The sequence below is a fragment of the Pinus tabuliformis genome, chromosome 3_2 (assembly GCF_031772625.1).
Source record: "Pinus tabuliformis cultivar Carrire ecotype Pingquan chromosome 3_2, CPIR1, whole genome shotgun sequence".
NCBI lineage: Eukaryota > Viridiplantae > Streptophyta > Pinopsida > Pinales > Pinaceae > Pinus > Pinus tabuliformis.
In genome coordinates, this window is record NC_142302.1 from 432,541,967 (window position 1) to 432,548,964 (window position 6,998).

Here is a 6,998-nt window from a genome sequence, read left to right on the forward strand (position 1 = left end):
GGAAAAATTCATCCAACTAATAGTACATTGTCCCTCCTCTAATCTCAACTGGGTCTCTAACAGAACTGATATGCATGAGTTATTTATGAGAGAATATTCAGTTATCTGAAGTGCAGCAGTTACATGCATGCAAGCATTAACTAATTGAACTCACAATTAATTCAACAATTGTTTGAATTAATCTAACTGGACTTGACTCAGTTAACTGAGCCAACTAATTACAACTCATCCTTATCTCTTTAACTAATGGATAAATTCCTCAATCAATGGAGAAACTGTTGCATGTCCCCACATAGACTTCATGTTTGATTTTCTACAACTATTTAACTCATGGTGAATTAATTAATTATTTTACAAACAGCTGCTAAGATCAAATTCGAATTTTACTTCTCTATTTTAGTTTAGGGACTAACTAAAATAGGAAGGTATCCCAAAATGCTATTTATAGTAGTACTAAATTTAGCACTTCTATATTTAGCATTTCTTGTTGCTATTTTCAACACTCCCTCTCAACAAGAAAGGGATTATCAGTAACCCTAATCCTGTCTCTATGGAACTTGAACTTGCATTTTGACAATGCCTTTGTCAAAATATCTGCATCCTGTTCCTCGATCAAAACATACAGCGACAACATTATCCTCTTGACCACACAGTCTCAAAGATGGTGATACCAGATATCTATGTGCTTGGACCTGTCATGAAAAACTGGATTCTCAGAGAGTTTGATACAACTCTGATTATCGTAGTAGATCATGGTTGGATCCATCCTCTGACCAAACAATCCCACTAGAATCTTCCGCATCCAAATGGCCTCACATGCAGCCTGACTAGCAGCCATGTATTCAACATCTGTTGAGCTAAGTGCAACTGATCTCTGTTTCCTGTTGTACTAGGAAACTGCAGCTAAACCAAGGTTGAAGATTCCTCCAGAAGTTCTCTTCTGGTTTGATGGAATTTGAGTTGCTGCAACACTCCATGCATCTTGCACCGTTGCACACCTCTCTATGCCATCCTACACTGGTGCAACACTCCTGTGCCTCTCACATTGCTGCAGCTTGCTAGCTCTACACAGTCTTAGGACTCTTGCATTGTAGCTCTCTCTGCCGCTCCATCCGAATCTGTCTCTACCCACTCAGCTAGTCCTACTACTCCTCATCGGGGCTTCTGTAGCAAAGTCAAATCCAAAAGGTTGGGTACCTCAAGGATCCTGCCCCTATTCCAGCCTTCTTGGGACTGTCACTCCACATCACCCCACCTCCTACCTGGAGGTATGGATGCATATGATACCTCTACAAAATTGGCTCGAAATTTACCCCTACTAGAGGTCTCTGTATGAGTGGATGACTCCACTCGATCTCCTCTCGGCTTCTCCAGTTGTGGCTGCTCCACAACCTCCTAAAGTTGCTTCACCAATTGTGGCTCCTCCACAATTGTCTAAGACTTCTTCTGGTGCTGCATGTTGAGCGGTAATTTACTCTCCCTCTCAACCACCAAGTATCTAACCTTTGCCTTGCTCCTCAAGGCTTTGCATGCATCTTGTACCTAAAGTGCATACAGGTACTTGGCTAGCACACCAATCTGTTTCATCTTTCCCACCGTCACAAAATTTTCTGGAAAAAGAGCTGATTTTAAATCAGCGATATCTCCCTCATCTGAACTCCGATTCAGCTGATTTTTTTTTGAATTTGGGTATTTTTTCACAAGGAATCCAGATCTACTATTTGTTTCTGAAAATTTTGCACAAAAAAATTCAGATCTTCTCTGCAAACTCGCAACGCAATTTTTTTTTTCGAATTCTATAATTAGGAACTTTAAATTTCGAACTTCTCCCTTCTTTGTATACTATTCTTTTCTTTGATTACCTTTTCTCTGATACCATGTAAAAATTTCCACTGTATATCAACAAATTATGCAATAGAATAAAGCAAAATACAAGATCTATTTCTACAACAAACTTTGCGGAAGCTTAATCGAATTGAGCAAGATCAATGAGAACACATATAACTGAGAATGAGAAATCAATCACACATAACATAGAAGAAATAACCCGCGGAAAGCCTCAGCCTAAAACCCCAATCTCTGTATTATCATACAAGTGGAAATCTTGTTCAAGTTACAAAAAGAATCAGCTCTCAAGCTATCATGTTCTCTCTGCAATCAAACAATACTGATCATAGATAGTCAAAGGCTCTCACAACCTTCTCCTCTGCCTTCCAAGCCTCCTATTTCCTTGCGCAATTTTTCCTGGGGTCCAGTGCTTCCACTTGTGTGAATTCCCACCTCACATGACTCACTTGGCTCAGAAATAACTGCACAAACCTGAAGGAGATAAATCCTTCTGCATGGATGAGTTTCCTTTATAGGAAAAATTCATCCAACTGATAGTACATTGTCCCTCCTCTGATCTCAACTTGTCTCTGACAGAACTGATATGCATGAGTTATTTATGAGAGAATATTCAGTTATCTGAAGTGCAGCAATTACATGCATGTAAGCATTAACTAACTGAACTCACAATTAATTCAACAACTGTTTGAGTTAATCTAACTGGACTTGACTCAGTTAACTGAGCCAACTAATTACAACTCAATATTACAACTCATCCTTATCTTTTTAACTGATGGATAAATTCCTCAGTCAATGGAGAAATTGTTGCATGTCCCCACATAGACTTCATGTTTGATTTTCTACAACTAATTAACTCATGGTGAATTAATTAATTATTTTACAAACAACTGCTGAGATCAAATTCGAATTTTACTTCTCTATTTTAGTTCAAGGACTAACTAAAATAGGAAGGTATCCAGAAATGCTATTTATAGCAGTACTAAATTTAGCATTTCTATATTTAGCATTTCTTGTTGCTATTTTCAACAAAGCTCTTGGATGGTATTTGTGCTAAATTGACACATAAATCCTTAATGAGACCTAGGTGTTTTAATTTACTTAAATCAAAATAATACAGATCTTTGTATTTTCTAGTGATATCCAGCCCCAATTTTTCCATGACAACCTTAGGCATGAGATTGTAAGAAGCCCCTAAGTCAAGCATTGCATTGTGAAAAATTTTATCATGACTGTTTAAAATGATGTAAAATGGAGGTACATCTCCTTCTTGGGGTTTTCCATCAACTTCAGGCCCAAACAATATTTATGGTTGATCATCATATACATTCACTGTATATGTACCTTCCCCTTTATTCAAAGCTTTCATCACTTATGATCTGCATGTGTTTTTATTCATAAGTTTTGTTAGAGGAATGGATATTTTAAGTTTTTCCAATTCATATTCTATGTTGAATGATGTTTGAGTTTTGTTTAGATGGAGGGCATATTATTTCTCAACAGCATCCTTTTGGGAAATATCTTTTTGCTTCCAAGTAGAGGAACTATCAATTTGAGTTGCTTTGAAGACAATATCAGATATCTTTTGGGTTGGAACATCTGCATTCTTTTTAGCGAGAATGTCAAGATTTTTCTTTGCAGGGGTGTGAACTGCCTTTTTATTAGGAGTATCAACATTCTTTTTAGTAGGATTATCGACTTTTTTCCTACTCCTTAGGTTATATTGCCTATGGATTTCCATAATTGCATTTTCAAAACCTTGCTTGTAATCTTCTGATTCCTCAGGATTTACTTCATTTTGTGAAAGTAGGAAAAGGCCTTGTTCTTATTGAGTAAGGAATGTCGAGTCATTATCATTTATTCCAATTAAATTGATTTGAGTTTCATTAAGGTCTTCAACTAATTCTCCCTCCTCATCTGTATAGTTTTCTTGAAATGGAGGTATGATCTGCTGATCTAGACCTTTTTGTTCCCTTTGTTTGATTTGGCGTGGATTTCTCCTAAACTTTGGATTTCTTATTTGGGGAGTAGGTTGGTTTCCTCTAGGAGAGGCCATATCAGCTATAATTATCCTCTCAATCATCCTCTCCATCGTTCTGACCATATTATCTATTTTATAATCGAATGAAGAAGAGGAGGAAGGTTCCTCCTTGATAGTAACCCTTTGTTCAGTTTTTAGTTTCGCTTTTTTGGTTGATAAATTAGTCTCAACTTTAAGGGCATTAGCTTGCATTTCCTCTAATGTAGTAGGGTATCTCTCTCTCAATTGGTATCTCATATCCACATCAAATCCTTTAGGGAAATGGATAAGGGTCAAGCCTGGTGGAGGTTTAATAACAACTGGAATTGCATTTTAAACTTTATTAAACCTATCACAATATTCTTCCACAGTTTCATTAGGTCCTCTTTTTAAGTTTTTATACTTATTTAGAATCTGAAGGGGATTCTTTCTGGTTTCCCACCTATTTAGGAAAGCTTTATGAAAGGCATCAAGATCATCTATACTAGCTTCTATTAAATTTTTGAACCATTTTCTTACCTCTCCACCCAAACTTTGGGAAAAAAGTCTCATATTTACATCACTTTCATCCACTTCCTGAAGATCAAAGTAATCAATCATTTTATCTACATGTTGTTGTGCAGTGATGACACCAGTGCCATCAAATTTAGGAATTATACTTTGATAATCTTAGGGCATAGGATGAAATTGCTCGGGTAAGACCAAAGGAGCATAAACGAGTTGCCATTTGGGGTTAAATAACATATGAGCTTATGGGAGGTATAGATGGAGGAGTTCCTAAAATAGGTTGGGTCACTGTCTGTGATACTATTAGAGAAGTAGTAGAGATTATAGAAGAAGTGGGACTAGTTGATGCAGGATGGACAGATTGAGAGGAAAAATAAGATGATGCAATAGTCAGAGAAGAAAGTTCAATATATTGTTGAACATAGGTTTCACGTACAACTTGATCAAGTTCTGATACTAGATATTGTAACTTGTTGAAGTTTTGGAGGGTTTGTTGATCAAAATCTAATTCAACAGATTGATCTTCAAATGTAGCATGGATTGATCAATTACTGCTTCATCCACAAAACTTTCAGAATTAATCCTAAATAGACTATGTTCAAATGGTAAGTCAAATTGAATATCCTGTATAGTGACAAATTTCTCTCGGAGAGAATTTTCCATAGGTAGGGGACCTTTCCTTCCTTGACTTTCAGCTAAGATTCTTTTCCTAATCAATTTTTCAGGGTTATTTAAGACCTTGGGAGGTTCTGGATCTAGATGTGATCTGGTGTGAACTCTTTTTGGAGCTAGTTCTTTAATATTAAGCACACAACTCAATTATTTACACAGTTTACAACCTCTGAATATTTATTTCTAAAATTTGAACCATTTCTTTTTCTGAAATAAATTTTGTTGAACTAGGGAAATGAATCTTTAGAAATAAAAGTTTGTTCACTTCCCCAGTATGGTCGCCACTATGTTATCACTCTGTAATTTTTGAGGTTGCTAGATAAATTACAAAGGTAACCACAAAACCACTTTGGAAGTTGGGGTCTATCCCTGCCAGCTTCAGAGAGGGATCTCTATCAGATTTAGATTTGTTTGGTTTCGTATATTAGGCTAGTTATAAAAGTTAAAGGTTTGGTTTATGAATTGGTTTGAATTTATGGTTGAGTGGTGTCTAGATTACCATTGGGCTATGAAGTCTATGACTTAAAATATGGATTTGTTTCAGTATTTTGTAGATAGATTTCACAGGGGAACGCAGCTAAACTAATTGTATTCTTTAATTTTAAATGAAGTGAATAAGAAGAAGAGAAAGGATTTTCATTAAGTAAAGAGCAGTTAAGAATTCTTTTACTTAATATCAGTCAAAAAACTAAAATTATTCAAAGCCAAAATCAGAGTGTACATCAAAACAAATTTTGTTCTTTAACTTTCTATGGAATAATTCAGATTATGAAAACACATGAGTATGGTAAACAAAGAATAATAAACACATAAACACGATAGATGCACTTCACCTACAATTTGACATAAGAATCCTTTGAAAGAGATTTATGTATTACTGATAAGTCCACTAAAGCTCGAAAAGGTACAATAGCTTTCTCATATGTAGAAACCAACCCTTCATAATTCGAAAGGAGAAGTATTTATAAGTTTATTTACAAAATATCCTTTCATGACTGATCAGGATGTAATTTAGGAATTTCTAACTAATTATATTTCTAATTTACAAAAATATAGGAAAACTTGAATTGCTTGGATTGCTGGCACTATTTTTGTGGAGACTGTTGTTGATCTGGCCCTTGACTTTTGATGCATTGTTTGTCCTGCTATTGAACAAGAATTGACTTTTTACTCAAGTAACTCGCATAATTTTTCCCACCTATCTTCACTTGGGATTGACAATTTGAGTAACTTCCTGTAAATTCCATCTACCTCTGTATATTTGGCAAAGGTGGGCTTACTAATAAAAATGTATTTGATTTCACGCTCGATGTCTAAATCAAATTGTAATGCCTCTAGGAAGGATCTCCCTATTATAATCCCATGTATTCTTCCAAATTTGGCACTGTCTCTGGCAATGGCCATCGATTTCTGGCTGTAATTAGGCAAGGCCATTAATTTGTCATTCAAAACCAGAAAACCTGGAAGTCCCTTTTGATTGAGGACTAATGAGCCCCAAAAATGGGTAACTTATTGGGCTCATTTTGCCTACTGTTCTTCATCAATCCACCATTTTTCATAGTTTATGCATGTTTTTTGAGTATATTTATGTATTTGAACGAATGAGGATGGTCACTTTACCAAGAAGGCTAATACGTGGTTATTTAAGGTTTTTTGGACAAATTTTGGAACAAGGCCAAGAAATTATGAGCCAGATGACAACCAAGCATGATGGAACAAGGGTGAGGATTCGTAGGAAGGGTGTCTCTTGCATTAAATGGCCCTTCCTCGAAATCTCCACCCTCAACTCGGAGCTCAGTAGGCCACCAAAACGAATCCTAAAGGCAGCCGAGCAGCTTTGTGAAAAGTGACTGTTTACTGGCAGTTTGAACAGCCGAGCCCCTTGAGTTAAGGAGGGCTGCTGAGGACCCTCGTAGTGCATAAATAGGAAGGATTTCAGCCTTTGTAGGTTTTT